General features: G+C 40.2%; 1 protein-coding gene across 2 annotated transcripts in view; it reads left to right on the top strand.

Moving 5' to 3' along the window:
* The first annotated feature begins 3,637 nt into the window (after window positions 1-3,637).
* RNF24 (ring finger protein 24) overlaps window positions 3,638-22,870 on the top strand; it is a 73,489-nt gene continuing 54,256 nt past the window's right edge. For both annotated transcript variants that reach the window (XM_045445206.1, XM_045445204.1), the window contains exon 1: window positions 3,638-3,808. The gene's annotated coding sequence lies outside the window, so the exon portion shown is untranslated. The remainder of the gene's footprint in view (window positions 3,809-22,870) is intronic.

Raw genomic sequence — 22,870 nt, 5'->3', positions numbered from 1 at the left:
TCGGGCTCTGGGCTGATGGCTCAGAGCCTGGAGCCTGTTTCCGATTCTGTGTCTCCCTCTCTCTCTGCCCCTCCCCCGTTCATGCTCTGTCTCTCTCTGTCCCAAAAATAAATAAACGTTGAAAAAAAAAAATTAAAAAAAAAAAAAAAAAAGAAGAAGCAATTCAGGACTCTATGGGCAGGGTCACACCCCACCTAGAGGTCCACATGGGCTATCAGGAGGGTTCTTGTAGGAGGAAGCCCAGCAGGAGACTTTGGAATTCTCGAATGAAGGGGCTCAGGGAACACAAGAGTATGCCTCAAGCTCTCACAGAAATGGTGGGGACTCCTCTGCTGACCTAGTCCAAAGTGTCAAAGCATTGAATGGTCAACTCTTGGAAGGGTTATTCAGAGCTCCAGATAATTAAGCAGCCAAATCATTGGCCAATATGAGGAATGTGTTTCTGGAATAGTGCCCACCACTCAAGAGATGGATAGGCCTCACCAGGAGGAGAGGATGGGTAGAGGGGCTGGGCTGAGAACAACCCAAATGATCTCTTTGATTTCTAGCCTCTCTTTGAAAGACTGATTTTGCCTTTATTGATCACACAGTCATTCAACAAACTTGTATTGAGCACCAGATCCAAGATGACTGGTAGCCCTTGGTCCCACAACAGTTACCATTCAGAAAGTTACTGTTCCAAAATTGGTTACTAACATTTGACTTAAAATTAGATGCCATTTATTTTCCAGAAGATAGAGGAATCTTGAAGGACTTTTGACCATGTGGGTAAGGGCAATTTTCTGAGTAATGGGCTGGGGGCGGGGTGAGGAAAACGCTTTAAAAGAAGTATAAGGTAGGAAGAGGACTGGAGGGAGGGGGAAGAGGAAATAGAAGGAGGGACATCCTCTGAAGCCCTAAACAGTGAAGCCTTCCCCACTCCTCCATCAAGGAACAAGGGACCATGTTAGCTGAGAAAGCTATTTCAAGTCCTGGATGCCTGCTGTTTTGGGGTATGCACCTAAACTGCCCAGGCCTCTCTTAATGTACCCACAATCACCCCCACATGCATTTTGTCTAGGTGGGGGTGGCTGGGTATAGTGAGAGGGAAGTACAACCTTCTGTCTCAGTAGGCAGATAGGACCATGGATCAGCTTGTGAATCTCCAGCTGGAGACACAAGGAGATCAAAAAAATCTGACTTCTCCAAGAGAAACAAGGAACAATCTGTTATACTCTCTCTCTCCTGAGTTTCACAAGGACAAAGGACATGAAGCTAACGCCACTCCACCCTCAACCCTATAGCCTTCTTGGACTGGAGAATTTCTAACCAAGCTTTTTAAACAAATAAGACAGGTTTTCAAACACATATCAGTGGCAGCAGGGAAAGGAAGCCACAAGAAGGGAGGAGAAAGAAAAGAGAGCTTAGCTCTTCTCACACCTGTGGAACCTTGCTGGCCTATCAGGGAACATCACCTGCCCCAACAACCATTGTTGGTGATTGTTTGCCAATCACCTGCTAGGTCTTGAGAAGACATTGTTCCCATCATTAAAGGGTTCACATTCTGGTTGGGGAGGAAAATACTAGCAAATGAGTATGAATCCTAAGTGTGCCTGGGGCTGGGATGGACTTGGGTACAAGACCCAGAAAGTTTCCAAAAGACAGTCTGTCAACAAGGTAGGGATAGGAAGACTTCATTAAAAAGTGACTATGGGGCACCTGCGTGTCTCAGTCAGTTGAGCATCCAACTCTTGATTTCGGCTCAATCATGATCTCACGGTTCGTGAATTCGAGCCCCATGTTGGGCTGTGTGCTGACAGCACTGAGTCTGCTTGGGATTCTTTCTCTCCCCCCCTTTCTGTCCCTCCCCGGCTCATGCATAAACTCACTCTCTCTCTCTCTCTCTCACTCTCAAAATAAACTTAAAAATACATATTTTAAAAAGCAACTATTAAGCGTTCCTAGATAAGCTTGCTTTCCTAGCAGAGAACAGCAAGAATACAGGCACTAAGGGTGAAGCATCGTGGTGCTGCTCTGGAAATGCCTGGAAAATAAGGATCAAAGTACTAAGTGGGATACTTTAGAAAAAGACAGTAATATGGACAGATTTGCATATAATGAGAATTGATTTGCATGGGAATCAATAGGCCAGGAGAGAGATGAGGAGGCCCAGTTTAATCAGTGACAGGTATCAGGGCACCTGGGTGGCTCAGTTGGTTGAGCGACCGACTTCAACTCAGGTCATGATCTCACAGCTCGTGAGTTCGAGCCCCACATCGGGCTCTGTACTGACAGCTCAGAGTCTGGAGCCTGCTTCAGATTCTGTGTCTCCCTCTCTCTGCCCCTCCCCAGCTCGCACTCTATCTCTGTATCTCTCTCTCTCTCAAAGATAAATAAACAGTAAAAATATAAAAATTTAAATTTAAAAAGTGACAAGTATCAGCAAACCACAGTTGAGAAGGCCATCCTGGTAACAGCTTTCATTGAGATCTAGAAGGGAAGGTAGAAGGAAAAGCCCCCTGAGGTTCTTTCAGGGCAGGGAGGGATAAGTGTTGACAGGCAGCTTTAGAGGAAGAATGGGTCTCCCACATCCTTCCTTTTTCTACACCCTATACAGCACATGCCTCCAACCATCTCTCACCTTGGAGGCCTGTAACTACTGAGTAACTTCTTGAGATGTTCACTGATGTTTTTGTCTTTACTTCCCCCTTGCTGGAGGCTTATGGTTTGCCAAAGCAGAAGGAACTTGTCTACAGGCACTTTCCACGATGACTTTTTGCTTCCCAAAATTAAGCCACTGAGTTGTTTATGGCTTAATTGAGGAAAACCTGGAAGGTAAGAGAAGGAAGGAGAGCCTCAGAAGGGGCCAGGGGGACTGAGCTGTACCCTCACACTCAGCTGAGGAACCTCAGAGGGGAAGGGTGTGAGGCCTCCTGCAGGCTCCCAGCATCGACAAAGATTTCTGTGGCCCAGGAGTGGCAAAGCTAAAGGGCTAAGAACAGAAGGGTGTCTCCACAAAATATACTGCCTACGAAAGATGAGAGGCCTGCACAGATCCGTGGAGCTGCAAAACTTGAGGCTTTGACATTACAGAAAAGGTTGAGCCCACTCCAAAACCAAGGTCAATTTCCTGACTGCCCTGTGGAATGACAGCTGGGGGCTGAGGGGACCCCAAACAATGTAATGCACTCTTTCTTGCACACACTTCACTCTCTGTGCAGATTCTGGGTCTCATCTCCCACTGCGGTTCCAGCATTCAGCTGACAGGACCTGCTGCAAGAGAAACGGAGGGTGGGGGAGGTGTGCGCTGTCTTTCCATCAAACTAATGGGCATTCCTGTGCCCCGGAGACTGGCAGACTGGATGGTAGGCAGGAGGTAGCGTTCCAAGCCTTCTCTTGAAAAAAAATGTTTATAGAACATGCAAAAATACTAAACAGATGAAAGAGTAGGTAGATCTGCCCGCGGCAAATCGGCCGGTGGAGTATCCGCCCCCACCCTCCAGTGGGCGGGGCGGGACCAGGCCGGGCCGCCAAGCGTTGCGCGTGCGCACTGCAGACTCTGAAGCCACAGCGCCCTCAGTGAGGTGGGCGGGAGCTGCCCGGGCATCCGGGTCCCTCACCCCGCCCCCGCTGCATGAATGAGAGGCGCGGTGCCCGCCCCTCCCCCGCCGGGCCCGCCCCTTGTCGGGGGCCGCCGAGCGCAGTCTACCGCCGCCACCTCAGCCGCGCTCTGTCCCGACGGACGCTCGCCGCCAGCAGTCTGCCGCCCGTCGCCCGCCTCCCGGCGCTGACCGTTCCGCACACCCGCCGCCGCAGCCGGCGCACCCGAGTAAGTGAGGGAGCGAGGGCGGAGCGCCGGGGGCCGTCGCCCCAGGGCCGGGGCTTAGGGGACCGGGCGGCTCCGGGTTCGGGATGCTGAGGAGACTGCGGGCCCGCGCCAGCCTCCCCCGTTAGCTCTCCGGGCGTTTCGACGAGGAGGGGTGGCACAGCGGCCCAGGCCGGGAGGGACGCGGAGGGGGTCCCCCGGGGCCGGGGGTGCGTCCCGCACAAAGGGCGGCGCGAGGCTGTCTGTCACCCGGAGGTCACAGAGGGAAGGTTCGCGGCTCCCCGCACGCCCCGCTAGCCCGTGCCCGGCGTCGGTGCCCGGGCTTGGGTGGCGGCTTGGATAAGCGGGGAGGCGAGGACGAGGATGGTGAGGACGGCTGCCTCCGCTCTGGCGATGGGAACGCGCTTTAGGGGGCGCGGCGTGGCAGTGTTTTCCTGGTCCCCACCTGCCCCTCCCCTTTCTTTGTGGCGTTGGTCTCGTGCCCGTTTGTCACTGTGCGTATGGCTGTGGGCTGGGGTGAGACCTCTTGCCTCAGCTTACCCATTAATTAAAGTCAGGTGGTGGCCCCCTGTCTGTGGGTAGGGGCGTGTGTGCTTCCACAGGCCGGAGACCCTCCTTTGTTTCTGGAGACCTAATTGTGTGTGTGTGTGTGTCCCTCCTCCGTGTCCCCTATGAAATGAGAGAATCAAAGATCATTAAAAAGGGTCTGAAGAAAAAGAGACACTACTTCATCAGACCTCCACCCAATTCTGCCTCTGGTGTTCTTTAAACAATACTGTATGTTTCTTACTGCAAAACCAGTGTGTTTTAATTGAAACTGAATGTTTTTATATGTTGGTTGGAAATTAATGTTCTCCTCTCTGTATACCTACAACACTTTGCTTTTTGGGTTTAGTTAATGGAAATATGCTCATATATGTGTGTATGGGAATACTCCAGGACGTATAGGACACCGCCTTTGGGGTTTCGTTCATTGGTAATGTCAAGGTACTCACTCCTATACACGTCCACAGAAATACTTCGGTATATCCAGGACACTGTTTTCTCAGCTCCTCAGTACAAGCAGATTTTGTTTCTCCCTGCCTCCCTGTGTTAAGAAGGTGGTCTCTTCACCTCCTTGCTGCCTTTTTTTTTTTTTTTTTTTTTTTCTAAATGCTTTGGCAAAGGGTTTTATTGCATATTCTCCTGGCATGCGCCCTTGCTTTGATCTGAATTTTCCTGTGTTCTGTTGTCTGGTTGTGTGGCCCAGCTCAATGGCTCCTCTTACAGGACTAGGGGAAAACAGAACACCTTTTATCCTTGTCCTCATCCCCAGAGAGAGAGGGAAGCTCTGCGGTTCCCACAGACTTGGGTTCCGTGGGCCGGACCGCCTCACTTTGTTGTCTTGGTGGAGTTAGGAAGAGTTACAGTTGATGCAGACCGATGAAAAGGAGGCATTAAGAGTACCAGTTATTCCTTGCTGTTTCAGTTGGACCTTTTTCTCTTTTTAAACCAGATGTTATAAGTTTTAGAAGATTGTTGGTTGCATTTTCAGTTTCTTTTTTACTCCTACAATTTTGCAGAGTGATAGGAAATTAGCTACACTTGTTGATAAGAAACATATTTCCAAAATATATTTTTATGATGATCTTTTGATTGAACATAGTGGTGGTAAAAAAAAATAAGAGGATCTTATTGGGTGATGTGAATAATTGAATTGGTTCAGTTTTAAGATTCTCTTTAAGCTTATTTTTTAATCACATGTATTTTAATTCCTGGTGTTTTTCAATGCAAAATGAAATCCAAACTTAAGCAGTCTTCCATAGCATGTGTTTGTTTATGAATATTTCCTCTATTAAAAACATTTGCTTTTAATTTGAAGGGGAAATTTTCCATTGGTTGGATAAGGATATTTTATTCTTGGTAAAAGTCTATGTTAGCATAGTCAAATTCTTTTTTTGTAGAAGTTAAAATTAGTAAAGGTTGGCTTTTCAGTTTGGAGAAGTTTTGATTTTATGGTAGAATTTAAATAAAATTTCAATGTCATTGACTTAAAAGAGGTTAACTTACAATTAAAGGCTTCATTAATTTCATAAACTAGTGTCACTAATATTGAAGCAACCCCGATAATTTATAACTGCCGGCATGAAATTTTTTTTTTTTAGGAATTCCCTTAAAACAAACCACAAGGGGAAGTCTTAGATAAACAGAGTAGTATAACCGGAATTATCACTGAAATAGGCTTGCATAGTACCGCAGTATTGTGGAACTTTAATTTTGCAAGAGTGACTTAGCTATTATTTGTATCAAGAAAGGAACTGAAAAACATCTTGGCCATTTTATTCAGCCATGTTGTTAATCAAAGTCTTTACCGACCCATAGATTAGCATTTGTGTAGTATGATGTTTGAAGGAAAATTCTAAAGTAATGTCTTTGTCATGAAAATAGATTAAATTATGTTAAATGTTGTTTTACTAGTAAATGTATTCTTTGTTAGCAATACTAATATTGTTATGTCAGTGATGGTAATAGCATGTATGGTGATACTTTTTTACTCCAAACTGGGATATGTTGTCCCCCCAACAATGTCTGATAACAGAAAGTAGAATTTTGTTTTCTGTTGAGCATTTTCTATCAATAATTGTTTTGTTTCAAATGGCAGCTCATTTAAAAATCAGTAATAAAGTTATGTTATTATAATGTATTAGTTCAAACTGTATGAAATTGCCATTTTTTAGATTAGGGAGTAGTGAAAAACCAGCAATTTCAGAATGTTGAACCACCTTCAACTCTCAACACTTCCTTCGGATATTTACCTTTATATTTGATTTTTAATGTTTAAACTTCTTGATTATCTGTCATTGGACATTATCTGCGGAGTTCTATTTTGGAAGTTGAGGACTTGGCTGTCCTACATAACCATCCTTCCATCCCCCCACTCCTACCTATACTTCCCAATCAAGTCAGTATTCAGTATTTATATGACTGACAGTGTACCTGTTATTCACAGATGAGCCCTGTAGGGTACTAATAATTACATTTGCTGTCTTGTATGACTTTTGTTTCTCTAAATTAAATAATTGCCTCTTTTGTTTGTTTTTCATTTGCTTAGTTTTCTTTGTCCCAGTCACTGACTCATTCTCAAATTCTGACAAAACTAATAATCTTTCAGTATTTCCAGGTAATCTGTTGTATTTCTTTTTCCTAGCTGTCACCTAGGACTTCCGTTTGTCATCACTTTGGGAATTCCTTTTGCCCTCCTACTGTGTTGGATCCTTTATTTCCTGGATCCTATCTCTTCCTTATTCTTTTTTTTTTTTTTTTTTTTTTTTTTAAATTTTTTTTTTTCAACGTTTATTTATTTTTGGGACAGAGAGAGACAGAGCATGAATGGGGGAGGGGCAGAGAGAGAGGGAGACACAGAATCGGAAACAGGCTCCAGGCTCTGAGCCATCAGCCCAGAGCCTGACGCGGGGCTCGAACTCACGGACCGCGAGATCGTGACCTGGCTGAAGTCGGACGCTTAACCGACTGCGCCACCCAGGCGCCCCTCTCTTCCTTATTCTTTAGCACCTTCCTGAGAAAGGGGACATACAAACTGAAATTCTTCCTGAATTCAGAAGATGCGTATCTGGAAATGTCTTCATTCTGCCCTCACACTTGAATAGTGGTTTAGCTGAATATTGAATTCTACATCAAAAATTAGCCACCCTCTTCTGAAGGCATTGTTCTGTTGGCTTCTGGTATTTCTGTTAAGAAGTCCAACCCAAGTCTAATCCCCATTCTCTTTTTTCTCCCACTTTGGAAGATTTTAGGATGTTTCTGTTTTAGGATCTCAGTTAACACAGAGGAAGTTTCTTCAAGCCATGAAATGGAATCACCTCTGGAATCTACAATAAGACTATCCAGTTCATTTTTTTAAATCCACCTTAGGAAGTGACAGAACCATTCATGACCAAAAAGAAACAATCTTTAACCTTCATAATTAAATATGTCATGACTAAATACAACAAATATATTACTTACAAGAATTTCTATTCTGAGAAGATGGAGACAAATGGAGCTACATAGATAGCCAACAGTTTAATTGGACATTGTCAGTGACTGTGATATAGCTCATGGATACATATTTTTTATTTTATTTTTTAGTCTTGAATTGTTTTCTTTTTACAGTTGCCTTGTCCCTCATCTAGCTTTTCCTTGAGTACACATTAAGTAGTTGAATATTAGAGAACTTCAGATTCATGACCAGAAAACTGAAGTAGGCTCTCAGCCCAGGAAGGCTATCAGATTCCTAATGTTTTTGCCTGTAACCATTTAATCATTTCTTCCCACTCTTTAACTCATGAGCAGCCCACCCTTCCTCATGCAGATAAGCAGGCTTCATATTTCATTGAGGTTTAGAAGTTATAAGACAGATACCACTCAGCTTCCCTTCACTGAATCTAGAAATCCACCTTCTTTAGGGCCCATGTTTTCTTCCTATCAGAGGCTAACTTCCCTCCCTTCTGTATTCCCCCTCATACCTACTCAAGGACTTCACTTCTGAATATATGCCTGTCTTTTGCATCATCAGCAGCTCTCCAGGGCCACTATCCATGTCAGCATGCACACATGCTCTGACATTGTCCATCTTTAAAAATAATTTTAAAATTACAACAGAATTAAAAACTTCCCCCTGACCTCCCATCCATCCTCTTCATTTACCTTCATGGTTAAATGTCTCAAAAGAGAACTATACATTTCCTCCCTACCTCTTTGTAAAATGTGTCACTCTCTGAAATTCTGTTGTTAACTGGTGTGTGTGTGTGTGTGTGTGTGTGTGTGTGTGTGTGTGTCTTACCCCCTTGGAACATCAGGTCCAAGAAGGCAATGACTTCCATCTGCCCTATTTACCACCATGTCCCTTAGAATAGCAACTGGCACAAGTACCTACTCAATGTATGGGCAAAAAAGGGTAAAACTGACATTTTTAACCTGGTAGACTAGCTCTTGCTTTTAAAAAATTTTTTTCTGACAAAAAAATCAGTGTTTATTTTTTTAATTACCACCTTATGCTACACTTAGAGTTGAAAACGTTACAAAGACTATATTAATTGAATTTTTCTCTATACTACATTTCATTCTTTCATAAGTATAACTTAATACTGTCATTTTTGCACCCAGATGCTTGGAGTTGAATTCCAGCTCTTTCAGTTTAGCCATGTGATCTTGGACAGGTTTCCTCACCTGCAAGATGGAAATAATAATAGTACCCACCTCATATGTTTGTTGTGTGGGTCAAATGAAATAATATGTAAAATGCTAAAGTCAGTACTTGGCATGGGGGTAAACACAGTGAAAATTACAATTGCAGTTATTTGTATAGCCTTCTTCAGTTTCTAATATTTAATCTAATATTTTTGTTCATAGTACTTACATCACATAAGGTATATTGGCTATAAATGTGACTCACCTGTTTTTGTCCTTTTTCTGATTGCTTGCATCTCTATTCCTCATATTACCCCATGTGATAGATTAGTAAAATGATCTACAATTGATAGGTGAACACCCTATAGCAAGTTCTGCACTTCCCAACAGTTGGTCACTTAATAAATCATTTTGAACACTTGATAAAACATTTTTTTTATTTCAAGCCAAATCCTGTTCTTTGGCTTCCCTGGAAGTGAGGCCCTTTCTTCATGTTATTCCACATTAAGTTTTCTAATATTTCTAGAAATGGAACTTATAAAACACCCAATACATCATTAATAGATATTTTTTCAGAAGTAGCTGTAAGACACTGTTGTTTTCACTTAACTTGGTGGCTGGGAAGATAAGTATATGTAGCAATACAAAGTCCACTTTTAGGGACTTTGAAGGATACAGACAGGCTCTGTAGAAGTTCAGAGTAGAGTGAGTCAGGTCCTGCAAGCCTTAAGGGATTTTTACAACTTTTCTGCATGTTAAATTGCCTGTTTAACCTATTTCCTTATTATTTGACTTGATCTTTACTTTGAAAGTTTACCTGATAATCATGGGAATAGTTTAGATTTTAAGGTAGATAATGTACAAGCTAAAATTGAAAGCAACTTTTAACTTGAGAAATTATTTCTTGAAGTAATTGATTTAGCAGTTATTCTGCCTCTTTCTTTTCTTATCTAGGTAGGCAGTGGGGATTCCTCCAATTATCTGAGCATTTCGGAGAGCAGAGTGTAGTGCTTGGTAAATTTAGGGTTCAAAAAGAATGCCAGATGGTTTGAAAGGAATTGTGAGCACTCCAACTAGTGCCGTCCATTGAAAGCCAGCTGGCTGAGTTTCCCCTGCTCTGGAGGTAGGAACCAGACACTTTGTTCCATGCCAGCTGGCCCAGGAGTAGCTGGCCAGCGGCCTTACTTTTGGTTGGTCATTCCTGGGAAAACCAGCCTGGGCCTTCCATCTGCCCTAAGGACGGTCTGACACCAGAGAGTTGCTCTCTGCCTCCATGGTACTCCAGAGAGTTGGAGCAAGCCTGTGTGGCAAGGAAAGAAAGCCACTTTTTAGATACCATTACAAGTGAATCTCACATTAAATTGTGAATTTGCTCTGAAAAAGTGTAATGCAACTTGGATTTTTATGCATTTAGTGCTATTAGGTGTATTAGAGTTGCTTACTACTAAAGTAACCATAATGAATGTTTTCACATTGTAAATAACTTCCAGTTTACCTACCTACTTTCCGAGTTCCTTTTTTTATTTATTGTCTTTTTTTTTTAAGTTTATTTATTTTGTGAGAGCATGCACCCAGGAAGGGCAGAGAGAGGGAGAGGGAGAGAGAGAGAGAGGGAGAGAGAATCCCAAGTCGGTTCTGCACTGACAGCCCCCACTGAGGGGCTCGAACTCACGAACCTGATTAAGAGTCAGACACTTAACTGACTGAACCACGCAGGCACCCCATTTATTGACTTTTCTTAAAGTGAGGTTTTCCTGTTCTTAATCTTCTAAAGTTTTGGTCATTCAGATTAGTAAATTTTCACCTTGTCATAAAACTTGCTCCTATATAAACCATAGGTTTCTGTAGAAGGTTAATTTATGTGTGTTGCCTGAAAATCTGTGTCTCATTTTGTCTGTTATTTATGTTTTCACAACTAGGCAGGTGTTTATATCAGATACAGTTCTTCCATTAGCAAACTTAATGTCAGAATAATTTGGGTGTTCACTTCAGCAGCGCATATACTAAAATTGGAATGTCAGAATAATTTGAGAACAAAAGAAGTACAAATATGGCATTACAAGTATGAGCATTCAGTTCATTTGATGACAGTGTTTATTGAATTCTAAAAATTAATTTTGCCACAGTCTGTCAGTATGCTTTATGTTACCTTTAAAATTTTTATTTTTTTTAATTTGTTTTTTCAACGTTTATTTATTTTTGGGACAGAGAGAGACAGAGCATGAACGGGGGAGGGGCAGAGAGAGAGGGAGACACAGAATCGGAAACAGGCTCCAGGCTCCGAGCCATCAGCCCAGAGCCTGACGCGGGGCTCGAACTCACGGACCGTGAGATCGTGACCTGGCTGAAGTCGGACGCTTAACCGACTGCGCCACCCAGGCGCCCCTAAAATTTTTTTTTTAATTTAGAGATTGAATGGTGCTGCGTCATCTATATTTGTTAAGTTCATCTAGGCAAACCAAAAAATTATGAACTATTTTGTATGTCTTTATTATTTTCTCCTAACTCTGAGCATGAAAAATTATGCTCAATGTTATAAACTGCAAATAGAATGTAGGTGTCCTATCCAAATAGGCTCTTCATCTTGAACTGAAAGAAAAAGTTTGGCAGATAATGAAACACCAAAGTATGAGCTAATGTAGTTTATAGGAAGTGGGTGGGAAGGAAAATCAGAGGTGTAGGCTTTCATTCTTTTCCTTTAGCAGGAAAGAAATTGCAAAACTTCTTTGGAAATATGCTGGAAAGTCTCATACTTGGCTGTAATTAAAGTTTTTACTTAAAGTTATTAATTGTCCTTGAAAACAGGCCAGGGTGAATTATTATGGCAGTAAGAGTGATTTTTTTTTAATCATAGAACAGTAGATTAATAGCCAGGGGCAATATTATACCCAGAAAATCATCCTTCACATTAGCTAACCTTTACTAAATACCTTTTTTGTCAGTAGCTTTACATGTATTGCTTATTTTCTTCTCACAGCAACCCTCAAAGGATTTTTCATAGATGATAAGAGGTCTAAGAAGCAACCTGTTAAGGTTCACAAGGTCAGAAGCCAAGTTTAGAACGCAGGTTTTCGTCCTCCAACCCACCACATGTCACAGTTGATAATGTCAACTTTCACAAGAATACAGCTCTTTCCTATTCAGATGCTATCCTGCACTGGTACTTTGAGAAGACTGTTGATAAAGGGAATTCAGAGACTGTTGCAGAAAATAGCAAGCAAATAAGGAGAGATTTGAAGAGCCTGTACATTTTTTTAAATCTCTTCTGATGCTCTTGAAGTAATTAACCATTGCAGAACTACACAATAAACAAAAAATTAAGCAAATAAAAATAACTAGAAAGGACTATATAGTTTCCTAGTGTTGTCATAACAAATTATGACAAAGTGGATGGCTTCCAGGTTTCTCCAGTTCTGGAGATCAGAAGTCTGAAATCAAAATGTCAGCAAGGCTGCCTGCCACACTCCTTCCAAAGACTCTAGGAAAGAAACCTTCCTTGCTTTTTCCAGCTTTTGGTGGTTCCACCGTTCCTTGATTTGTGATTACATAATTCTAATCTCTGCTTCTCTCTTCATATGGCCTTCTCTTCTTTCTATTCTAAAGACATGGTCATTGGACTTGGGGCCACCCGGACAATCCAAAATGATCTTATCTCCAGATTCTTAATTATATCTGCAAAGACCCTTTTTGCAAATATGGTCATATTCCTCAGGTAAAGATGTGGACATATCTTTTGGGAGGCCACCATTCAACCCGTTGTAGGGGTAAGAACTTCTTTAGTGATAATTTTCATTTTTCACTGCTGTATTACTCAGAATCCCAGATTAGATAAGTATTTGATAAACCATGATACAAAATGGGGAAAAGTCTTGAAAGTATAGGATAGAAGACAAGTTCAGAGGGAGGTTTAGGGAATCGGAAGGTTTCGTGAAGGTTGTATTGCTTATGACAGACCATGAAGAATAAATGGTCGAGATAGCCTGAAATGTGCAGATGGTGGAAATATCCAGAACAAAGATAGGGAGGCATATTCAGGGAACCATAACTAATGCATTTGACTAAAGTGTGGTACTTAGAGAAATAGTGGTGAATGGGGTTGAAAAGTCTGAGCCAATTCATGGGAGGCCTTTAGTGTTGAGTTGATGAATTTGTACTTTGTTTAGAGTTGCATTTTTTTCTATAAAAAGATTTTCAGAGGGATTCATAACCCTAAAAAAAATGTTAAGGACCACTGCTCTATTAGAAATGAAATGTTTTATGCTTTGAAGATGTTTCTGGAAGATGATTGATTATTCTGTTTGGTTTACTTTGAACTACTTGGAAGATAAGAAAATGGAGCTCCAAGGAGCCTTAGTCAGCACTCTGTGTGGAATACATTATGAACATTGCATACTAAAAAGTTAAAATACTATTTCAGGAGGGATGTGAAGTAGGTCCAGGGTTCTTAGAAAAGCGATCAAATGATTACATAAAAAGAAAAAAAATTCATAGCATTCAGTTCAAAATGCAGCTGTGATTTCTGTTTTCTGTGTCTCAATTTTTGTTATTTCAGTTCACTACCACCACCCATTTAGAACTCCAGAATTATATAAAAGCATGACACAGTTCTGAGGAGAGAAAGCCAACAGCTGTGTTCTTAAAAGTTGTGTTTTTTTAATGTAGTCTGTGAAACTGCTTGTTCTCTGCTGTGGATTTTCAGTGGAATAACCTACTTCAGGAATAAAATGATATATTCCGTAGCTGTTTGAATGTCTTTGTCTATTTGGGCTGCTATAACAAAATACCCTAGCCTGGGTGTCTTATAAATAACAGAAAATTTCTCACAGTCCTGAAGGCTGGCAAGTCCGAGATCAAGGCACCTACAGATTCGGTGTCTAGTGAGAACCCACTTCCTAGTGCATAGATTGTACATTTTGCTTTTTTGCTGTGTCATCATGTGGTGGATAAGGGCAAGGGAGCTATCTGGGCTGGGCCTCTTATAAGGGCACAATCCCAGGGTGTCTGGGTGGCTCAGTGTACAACTCAGATCTTGATCTCACAGTTGGTGAGTTTGAGCCCCACATAGGCTTCAGATCCTCTATCCCCCTCTCCCTGTGCTCCTCCTCTGCCTGCACACGAACACACTCTCTTGAGAGAGAGAGAGAGAGAGAGAGAGAGAGAGAGAGAGAGAGGCAGAGTGTGAGTGGGGGAGGGGCAGAGAGAGGGAGACACAGAATCTGAAGCAGGCTGCAGGCTCTGAGCTGTCAGCACAGCTGACATGATGTGGGGCTTGAACCCACAAACCAGGAGATCATGACCTGAGCTGAAGTTGGACGCTTAACCTACTGAGCCACCCAGGCACCCCAATAAATAAACATTAAAAAAAAAAATAAGGGCACTAATGCCATTCATGAGGGCTTCACCCTCATAATGTAATCACCTTCAGATACCAGTCGTATTGTGGATTAGGTTTCAATATATGAATTGAGGGTTGGGGGATACAAACATTCAGTCTGTAGCACTGACCATATGGTACAGAGAGAAAATTGATGTTTCTCCTTATAATTCGATTTCTAAATAATCAACTGCCATTGATTTTTTTTTATTGATCCGTTTATTTTCTACCCAAGGTTAATATTACTTAAAAGATTTACCTGTACTGTTTTTCTTTTTTTTTTTTTCAATATATGAAGTTTATTGTCAAATTGGTTTCCATACAAAACCCACCTGTACTGTTTTTCATACTTCTCTGGTAGTGAAGTTCTTCTTTTTCATTTTTTTATTATAAAAAAATTGTAAGTATATTCAAAAGTAGATAGTACAACATACCTCCATATGCCCATCACAAGATGTTCAGCTGTTACCAGCGTTTTGCCACATTTGTTTCATTTATCCTTTTTTCTTTCACCTTCATTTGCTGAGGTATTTTTTTAAATTTTTAATATTTAATTTTTTTTATTTTAGAAGAGAGAATGTGAGCAAAGGAGAGGGGCAGAGGGAGAGAGAGAGAGTGAGAGAGAGAATGAGAATCTTAAGCAGACTCCATGCTCAGCACAGAGCCCAGTGCGGGCTCAGTCCCAAAACCCTGGGATCATGACCTGAGCCGAAATCAAGAGTCAGACATTCAACCAACTGAGCCACCCAGGCGCCCCTGTTTGCTGAGGTATTTTAAAGCAAATCTCCAGCATTTCAGTGTATGTACCCTGACATATTTCTAAATGTATTTCTAAAAAAAAGTGAAGACATTGTCTTATAGACCCCAAATGCCATTCTCACACCTAATAAAATTAACATTTACTTCTTGGTGTCATCTAATAGATAGACCCTATTCAGGTTTGCCTGATTATCTCAAGAATATGTTTTTTTAGAGATGTCTTGTTCATACCAGGATTCAAAGTCCCTGGACCACTTTTGGTCATTTTGTCTCTCGTGTCTAATTTGATCTAGGGCACATCCTCTTCCCACCCTCTCTCCCCACCTTTTTTGGTATGTCATGGACTAGTTAGTTGCAGGAACCAGGTCATTTGTCCTGTGGAATATCTCACATTTGGGATTTGTCTGTTGGCTTCTTCATGGTGTGAGTTTATTAATCTATTCCTAGTATTTCCTACAAATGGAAGTTAGCTCTAGAGGCTTGACTAAAATCAGACTTCAGTGCTTTGGCAAGAATGCTTAGGAGGTGCTTAATATTATACCACATCCAGAGGCCTGCTGTTGTGCCTGGCTACCCTGCTTGTAGTAATGATAAAAGACTCCACTGATGGTCATGTCAATATCATATTTCATCCATTGCAGCAGAGTGGTGATTTTCTTATTCTGTTATCTGATCCACATTTGGTAACAGGAATTCTGTAAAGAAGACTATCTCATCAAGTAGGGCTATTTAGGGTTACCCTGAAATATGCTTTGTATAAGAGGCTGTCAAGTATATTTTTTAATATTTTTTTAATGTTTATTTTTGAGACAGAGAGACAGAGCATGACCCGGGGGAGGGGTAGAGAGTGAGAGGGAGACACAGAATCCAAAGCAGGCTCCAGGCTCTGTTAGCACAGAGCCCGATGCAGGACTCAACCCACGAGCTGTGAGATCATGACCTGAGCTGAAGTCGGACGCTTAACCGGCTGGACCACCCAGACGCCCCTGTCAAGTATTTTTATAATAATTGTGTTCTTGATAAAAGATAATGAGTTTGAATCAGAATAAAAAGAATTGAGTTACTCTTTTGTTTTAATGAGTGTCACAGTGAAATTCTGAGTACTATAGCAAAATGTGAACGATTGCTTTTCTTTTACAATTGAGAATGTGGACTCCAGTTGCTCTGAAAGTTCAAGGTGTATATATGAAAGCCTGTTATAGACTAGAATCAAGCAGTGAAGAGGAAAGAGTACTAGATTAGGATTAAAAAATCAGGGGATTTCCAGAGTCAATTTGGCCCAGCCCCTGAATATCTATCCATTCATTCTTCCCGGGCTGAGCATTTTGTGTGTGTGTCCTTAAAATATTGTCAGTGTTTTTGTGAAATTGTGTGTAAAGAAATCAAAGTTGTATGTTGTAGAACTAATGTTTGAATATCTTTAAAGACAGGGAGAATTCTTTATTGGATATCATTCTTTTTATTTAAATTGTACTTTATGTGTCTCTTGATCACCATTTCTCCTAATACTTCTTGTTTAACTTCATGTCTTCATATTCTTATCCAGTAAAACTACTAAATAAAGTCATGCTGAAAAAAAAGCCTTACTTATTTGTCATGCTTCATTTACCTTAATCCAGATTGTTTTTATTCATCTTTTGAATTTGTGTGTTGTGAGGAAAGTAACCTCGATACCAAATGAAAATTAAAGAGGCCAGTGTTCTTAGCTTAGTGACCATCTCTAGAGAGTCTGTAATGTTACTTGAGAAAGCTGTTAAAAGTTTGTGCTAATATGATTTTTCATAGGCATACCCTTGCTTACTATTATTTTTAAATAATAATACCGTGTGTCTTTTCTGAAAGATAAAGAATGCTGTTATAAAGGGATCTTTCAAAAGACCATCAATAAGATCTATACTTATTTTTAGTCAGTTGAGCTAAGCATAAAAACTAACTATTCCTCATCAGGACTCTGAAATGGTTTTAGTATTGAAAATTATATTTTCCTAGGTTTCAGCACCAAAAAAACCCAACAAGAAACAAAAACAAACAAAAACCCATTACCTTTTCCTACTTTAGAATTAACACAGATGCTTGTGGAACACCTACTCTCTTTAAGTCATTGCACTTACTGAGTAGTAGAGTTGATTTCACTATTAGGATGAAGGGTGTTGTTGTTGTTGTTGTTGTTGTTGTTGTTGTTGTTGTTGTTGTTTTTAAGAGCCCTCTAGGAAATTGTATTTCAGCTGTTGCCTCCTCACCTTCATTTAATGCAGCAGGAAGCCCCTGGGCCTGGGCCCCAAGATGCAGCCTTTGTCTTGTTTCCTTGTTTGTTAAGTGCTGTATGGGCTAGAAAGTGGTGGAGTACTGGAATTATGGGGTTGAAACTCTCCTCTTTGGAGGCCACAAAGCTTGTGTATTCTCATACAAGGGTGGCTTTTGTCTTCTTAGGAATATCTCAATTATTTCATCCAGTATGCTGCTTGGATTTACTGTCTTGCCTTTATTCATATCAATAAATTCTTACTGAGTATCTTTTTTTTTTTAATGTTTATTTATTTTTGAGAGAGAGAGAAACAGAGCTTGAGCAGGGGAGGGGCAGAGGGAGGGGGAGACACAGAGTCTCCAAAGCAGTGTCCAGGCTCTGAGCTGTCAGCACAGAGTCTAATGCGGGGCCTGAATCCACGAACTGGAAGATCATGACCTGAGCCAAGTTGGACACTTAACTGACTGAGCCACCCAGGCACCCCCTTACTGAGTATCTTTTAAGAGCCAGGTATTGTTTAGTCTGAATTTATAGAAATCTCACATGTTGTGGTAAATAACTCTTATTAAATAGCTCCAGTACATTTAATGAAGTTAAGGTATAGTTCAATTCTGAATTTATTAGATCTGAGGTTGTAATTCTAATATTCTTTTTCTGACATTTTAAATATAATCTGACTTAAAAGTTCCTATAAAGCAAATGAAAACTGGCTCCTCATAAGGAATTCCAATACTTTCTGCAGGCTAAGATAAATAAGAACAAATGTAGTGAAATCAGTGGAACTCGCATTTAGATTTTATTCAAACTAACTTTCCAACTCTTATAAACCTAGCATACATTTTTGCAGTTAATTACAAGTTTAATTTCCTAAAGGCAAAAAAGGCATGTGGTATTTAAGTTCTGGCCCTACTATTTGTTAACTGTGTGCTTCAATGAAGGTAATTCTAATGGAATGTTTCAGAGTTATTGAATTTATAATTGAGTTACTTCAGAGATATTGTGAGTATGGTCTATCTCATTTAATAAAGTGCTCTCCTAATGATTTTTGCTGTTAGGCAATTTGATGGAACATGGAAAGAGTTGAACACAAAATGGAACACAAGAACAAACAATCCTCGCTACATGTCAGTGATCTCCCTTTCATAAGGATGAGACCGTTATGCTGCCATTTTCACCTGGCTACTGAGCTGTGGCTGGTTCCATTCCAATAGCAGTCAGATGATATTAAAAAAAATTGTTACCACTTAACTGCTCTGCATACTTTCTTAACTTTTTAGGAGAGTCTGGATACATCATTTCTAATGTTTGTCTTAAGTCTGTTCTCTTCCCTCTCCCCTTTTTTTTAAACAGCTTTTCCGAGACATAATTCATAGCCCATACATTGAAAGTGTACAATGCAGTGAGTGGTTCTTGGTATATTCAGAGTTAGGCATCCATCACCACAGTCACTTTTAGAATATTCTCATTGTTAATATTAACAATATTCTCATTGTTATTGGATTATCTCAAAAAGAAATCTGTATCCTAGCCATCACTCTTCCATCCTGCCCCTTCTGCTCGCCCGTTCTCCACCCTAAGCAATCACTAATCTACTGTTTGTATCTCTATAGATTTTACCTATTCTGGGCTTTTATATAAAAAAAATCAGACAATATGTGGTCCTTTGTGATTGGCTTCTTTTACCTAGCATGATATTTTCAAGGTCTATCTATGTTCTCTTTTATAACAAAAAGAGATACTAAGATTCCTAGAGCTGGGAGTGCCTGGGTGGCTCAGTCAGTTAGTATCTAGCTTCAGCTCAGGTCATGATCTCACAGTTTGTGAGTTCAAGCCCTGCATCAGGTTCTGTGCTGTCAGTGCAGAGCCCACTTCAGATCCTCTGTCCCTTCTCTCTGCCCATCCCTCCAGTCACAAAAATGAGTAAACATGTTTAAAAAGATTCATAGAGGTACACTAACCTATCCTGTAGGGAGAAGAGATGAAATGATTTTCTTTTAAGTAAAGTTGACTGGTATCTCAGGACTGGTTGTCAGTCACAGATGATGAGAAAAGTTCTACAAATAGTTACTGTAACTGCCAACCCAAGAATGGTGTTCTAACATAGATTGTGGAAAAGATTCATTCATGTCTCAGCATTCTTTTCAGCTTCATTTGTGTATGTGAATAATGTCATAATTATAGGTACATCATTCAATATGGATAATAAGATATAACTCTGTGGGACTGTTGTAACAAACTGTTGCACACTCTCATTTTTATTTGCTATTTTCCTTTTGTAACTAATTTTCCTGTTGAATATTCTGCATACCTCAGACATTATCATATAATGTCTGTGTTTACATGCTACTGTTATGTGCTAATGTCTGTGGTTACATACTGCATTTTTTATTTTTATGTGAGCTTGGTGAGCTAAAGCCTAGATATTTTATTTGGGGATAACCAATGAGATGGATAGATAGATAGATAGATAGATAGATAGATAGATATTAGTATAAATGTTGGAGATAGGATGCACAGAAATACAGTCTTCAGAGCATCTTCCCCTCAAATTTGTGGATGTAGTTAAAAAAAGAACAAAAAACAAAGGCCAGCCTTTTGACTTTGAAAAACCTGACCTCTCTGTGCCTCAGGTTCTTCCTCTATAAATTCGAGCAATTGGACTATGATACTTAATTAGTGCTGATGGTCTTTAACTCTGTGATTCTGTGAAGGTAATTGGTAAATGTACTACTGATGGGCCCAGACTGCTTCCTACATTACATCAAGAGGTTAGGGTGTTGTAATGTCGGATTTCCTGTGTTCTAATTAGTTATCTAATGTGGTGTCATGACAGAAGGCTAAATATCAATTTAGCAAAAATCAAATTTTTCTGAAATAGAATTTGGAGCCATGGTCTGATATTCCAAATGGACTATTAATATAAAATAATTTAAAATAATACTCACCCAGAACATCTATATATGAGATAAATATTCAGCTATGAGTAGCAGAAAACCCAAAACAAAAAGTGGCTTAAAACAAGATTAAATTTTATTTCTCACTCATGTAATAGTTGGCACAAGTCTGGTATGGAGCTCCATGACATCAGGGACTGCTTACCAATTGTCCCTTTTTCCTTCTTAGCACTCTACCCTCCCTCTTGGGTGTAAACCATATTCTTATTGAGCAAGATGGTGATATCCACATTACAGGAAGCAGAATGGAGAGAGGGATGAAGCAGAAAGTAGAAGGTACCTTCACTGCTCTGTTAAGCATAATTATGAGATATTTCCATGTGAATCATCACATGTGAATCCGTGAGACATATGGCCATGCATAGCTGCAAGGAAAGGTGGGAAGTATAGCCATGTGCCTCACTAAAAGTTCTACCTATAGTGGAAGAAAGGAAGAAAAGATACTGGGGGTGGGGAGTCCACTACAATCTGGTTGATGATAAATGAAAGGGAAAACTAAGGAGCATTTGCCATTGTAAGTAGGTGATACTGGTTCTCAAAATGGAAATGTCATTTTATAGGTGAAGAGCTGACAACGTAATGGGAACATCTCTTAAGAATATGTGATTCTCTTTTCTGTAACTGGGTTAATGCATAAGATCTTCCAAGAGAGAATTGCTAGGTCAATTTCCTGGTTTGAATTCATGAGTTGATATTATGATTTATGAACCAGGCTCTTGTGAGTTTAGTTAGTGTGAATTTTTCCCACTGAGCCCAGTAGCCCCCAAGAGAACTGATCAAGCAGAGAATAGACCCAACCCTAGATGTACAATGACTTTAGAGGGAACATATGCCTTGTAAGGCTTCATTTGACCTGAGCCACCCATCTTATTCTTGATCTTGAAAAGGGAGAAAAATTACAAACTTATAAATAGTCTCTAATATATCCACCTACAAAATCAAAATAATAGTGTTTTGCATGATGAAGATTAGTAGTGGTCTTGTAAAAATTTTTTTATATAGGAAAGAGCCTCTAAGGGCTAATGATATTGCAAGTCTTGACTCTTAAAAACCCATTTAGAGAAGAATTATTCACTGTTTTGGAATGATTATGACCTTTTCAGAATTTTTGAAAATACAAAATCAGCAGAACCAGACTCATCCCCAGAATATTGAAATAACATGTTTCATCTGTGCCATTATCCCACCTGTTCCATAGTCTGCCTAAAATCCTCTTAAGGATGATGTCTTCCCGTATCTTTCTTAAAAGAACAAAGTGATCCCAGTAGACAAAGGAGAGCCTTTGAGGCTATGCATAGGACTATAATATCTATAAACCTGAGGTAATACAAGGTAAACTATCTATAAACTTAAGGTAATCATCACCAGTGTCAAAGTACCAGACAGCCTGTACACTTCGCTGGCTTCATAACTATTTGAGGTTTGCTAAGTTAGTCATGAACATCTTAGATGGTGTTTTATGGCTGTAGAATTCTCCTACAAAATTAAGATCTAAAAACTGATAGGCTTTTGATTTATACAGATCAGCCATCTATAACTGTTGTTGAAGAAATGTAGCTAAACGAATTCCCATTTCCCAGAATTCCCTATTCCAAGTCACATCAGAAAGAAGTCCACTTGTGGCCCAGGCTCAAAGATTTGGATTGGAACAGAATGGCCCAGGAAAACGTGGCCTAGACTCATATTATCCCTGACACGAGAAAATTCAGACGCTAATTCCAATGCTAACCTTGCAACAAAGAACTAGAAAAGACCCTGATAATGTTGATGAACACTCACTATATACAGGTACACCCTCCAGAGACAGATGTGGTAACTATCCCCACTTAACATATGAGGGAATTGAGACTTGCCCACAGCCATAGTGAGGGAAATGGCTAAGGTTGAATCTGCACTTAATGCCTCTCCTATGGCATCTTCCATAGAGCTCACTTAACTGCGGTGGAGCCCTCTGATTTACCCTCATTTCCTGGCTGATGAATTTCTAAACCACAGAGACATTGTTTTCTCTCATTTTAAGGCTGTACAATAACAGAATCTTCAATCAACAGAATCTTTTTCATTTGTTAACTTGTTCTTGTTTTACTACTCTAGAAGTGCTTGTGGTTTACTTAACTTCCTTGTTTAGGTTTTAGTACGTATAGTTTATGCCATGTAATCTTTCTTCAGGGATTCTAAGCTGTACGAATGAATTCTAAAAAACCATTACCTTTTTGGTAATTGAGAATTCATCAATAAAGTTCTGGAATTAATGTGCTCAACCCATAACTTTCAAGAATAGGAGGTAACCTATAAAAGTTTATAGAGGACCTTCTTGGCACTTCCCCCAAAGTAACTTGAACAGGGTCTGTGCACCTTCCCAGTGGTTCAGGTTTGATTTAGAGTTAGCCACAACTCAGCCACTTTTATGATACAATTTACAAAAGGTGATCCATATGTAAAGGAAATGTAGTGCCTTCTAATAACCTTTTGTATACTTGAATATAATTATTAAGTTACCTTATCTATAGACTAAACAAACTCAAGTCCTTTAATTAAAAATAATAATAATAATAACCTTTCAT

This window comes from Leopardus geoffroyi, chromosome A3 (genome assembly GCF_018350155.1).
Source record: "Leopardus geoffroyi isolate Oge1 chromosome A3, O.geoffroyi_Oge1_pat1.0, whole genome shotgun sequence".
NCBI classification, from domain to species: domain Eukaryota; kingdom Metazoa; phylum Chordata; class Mammalia; order Carnivora; family Felidae; genus Leopardus; species Leopardus geoffroyi.
The sequence above is the reverse complement of the archived record's forward strand: the minus strand, read 5'-3'. Positions and strand labels throughout refer to the sequence as shown.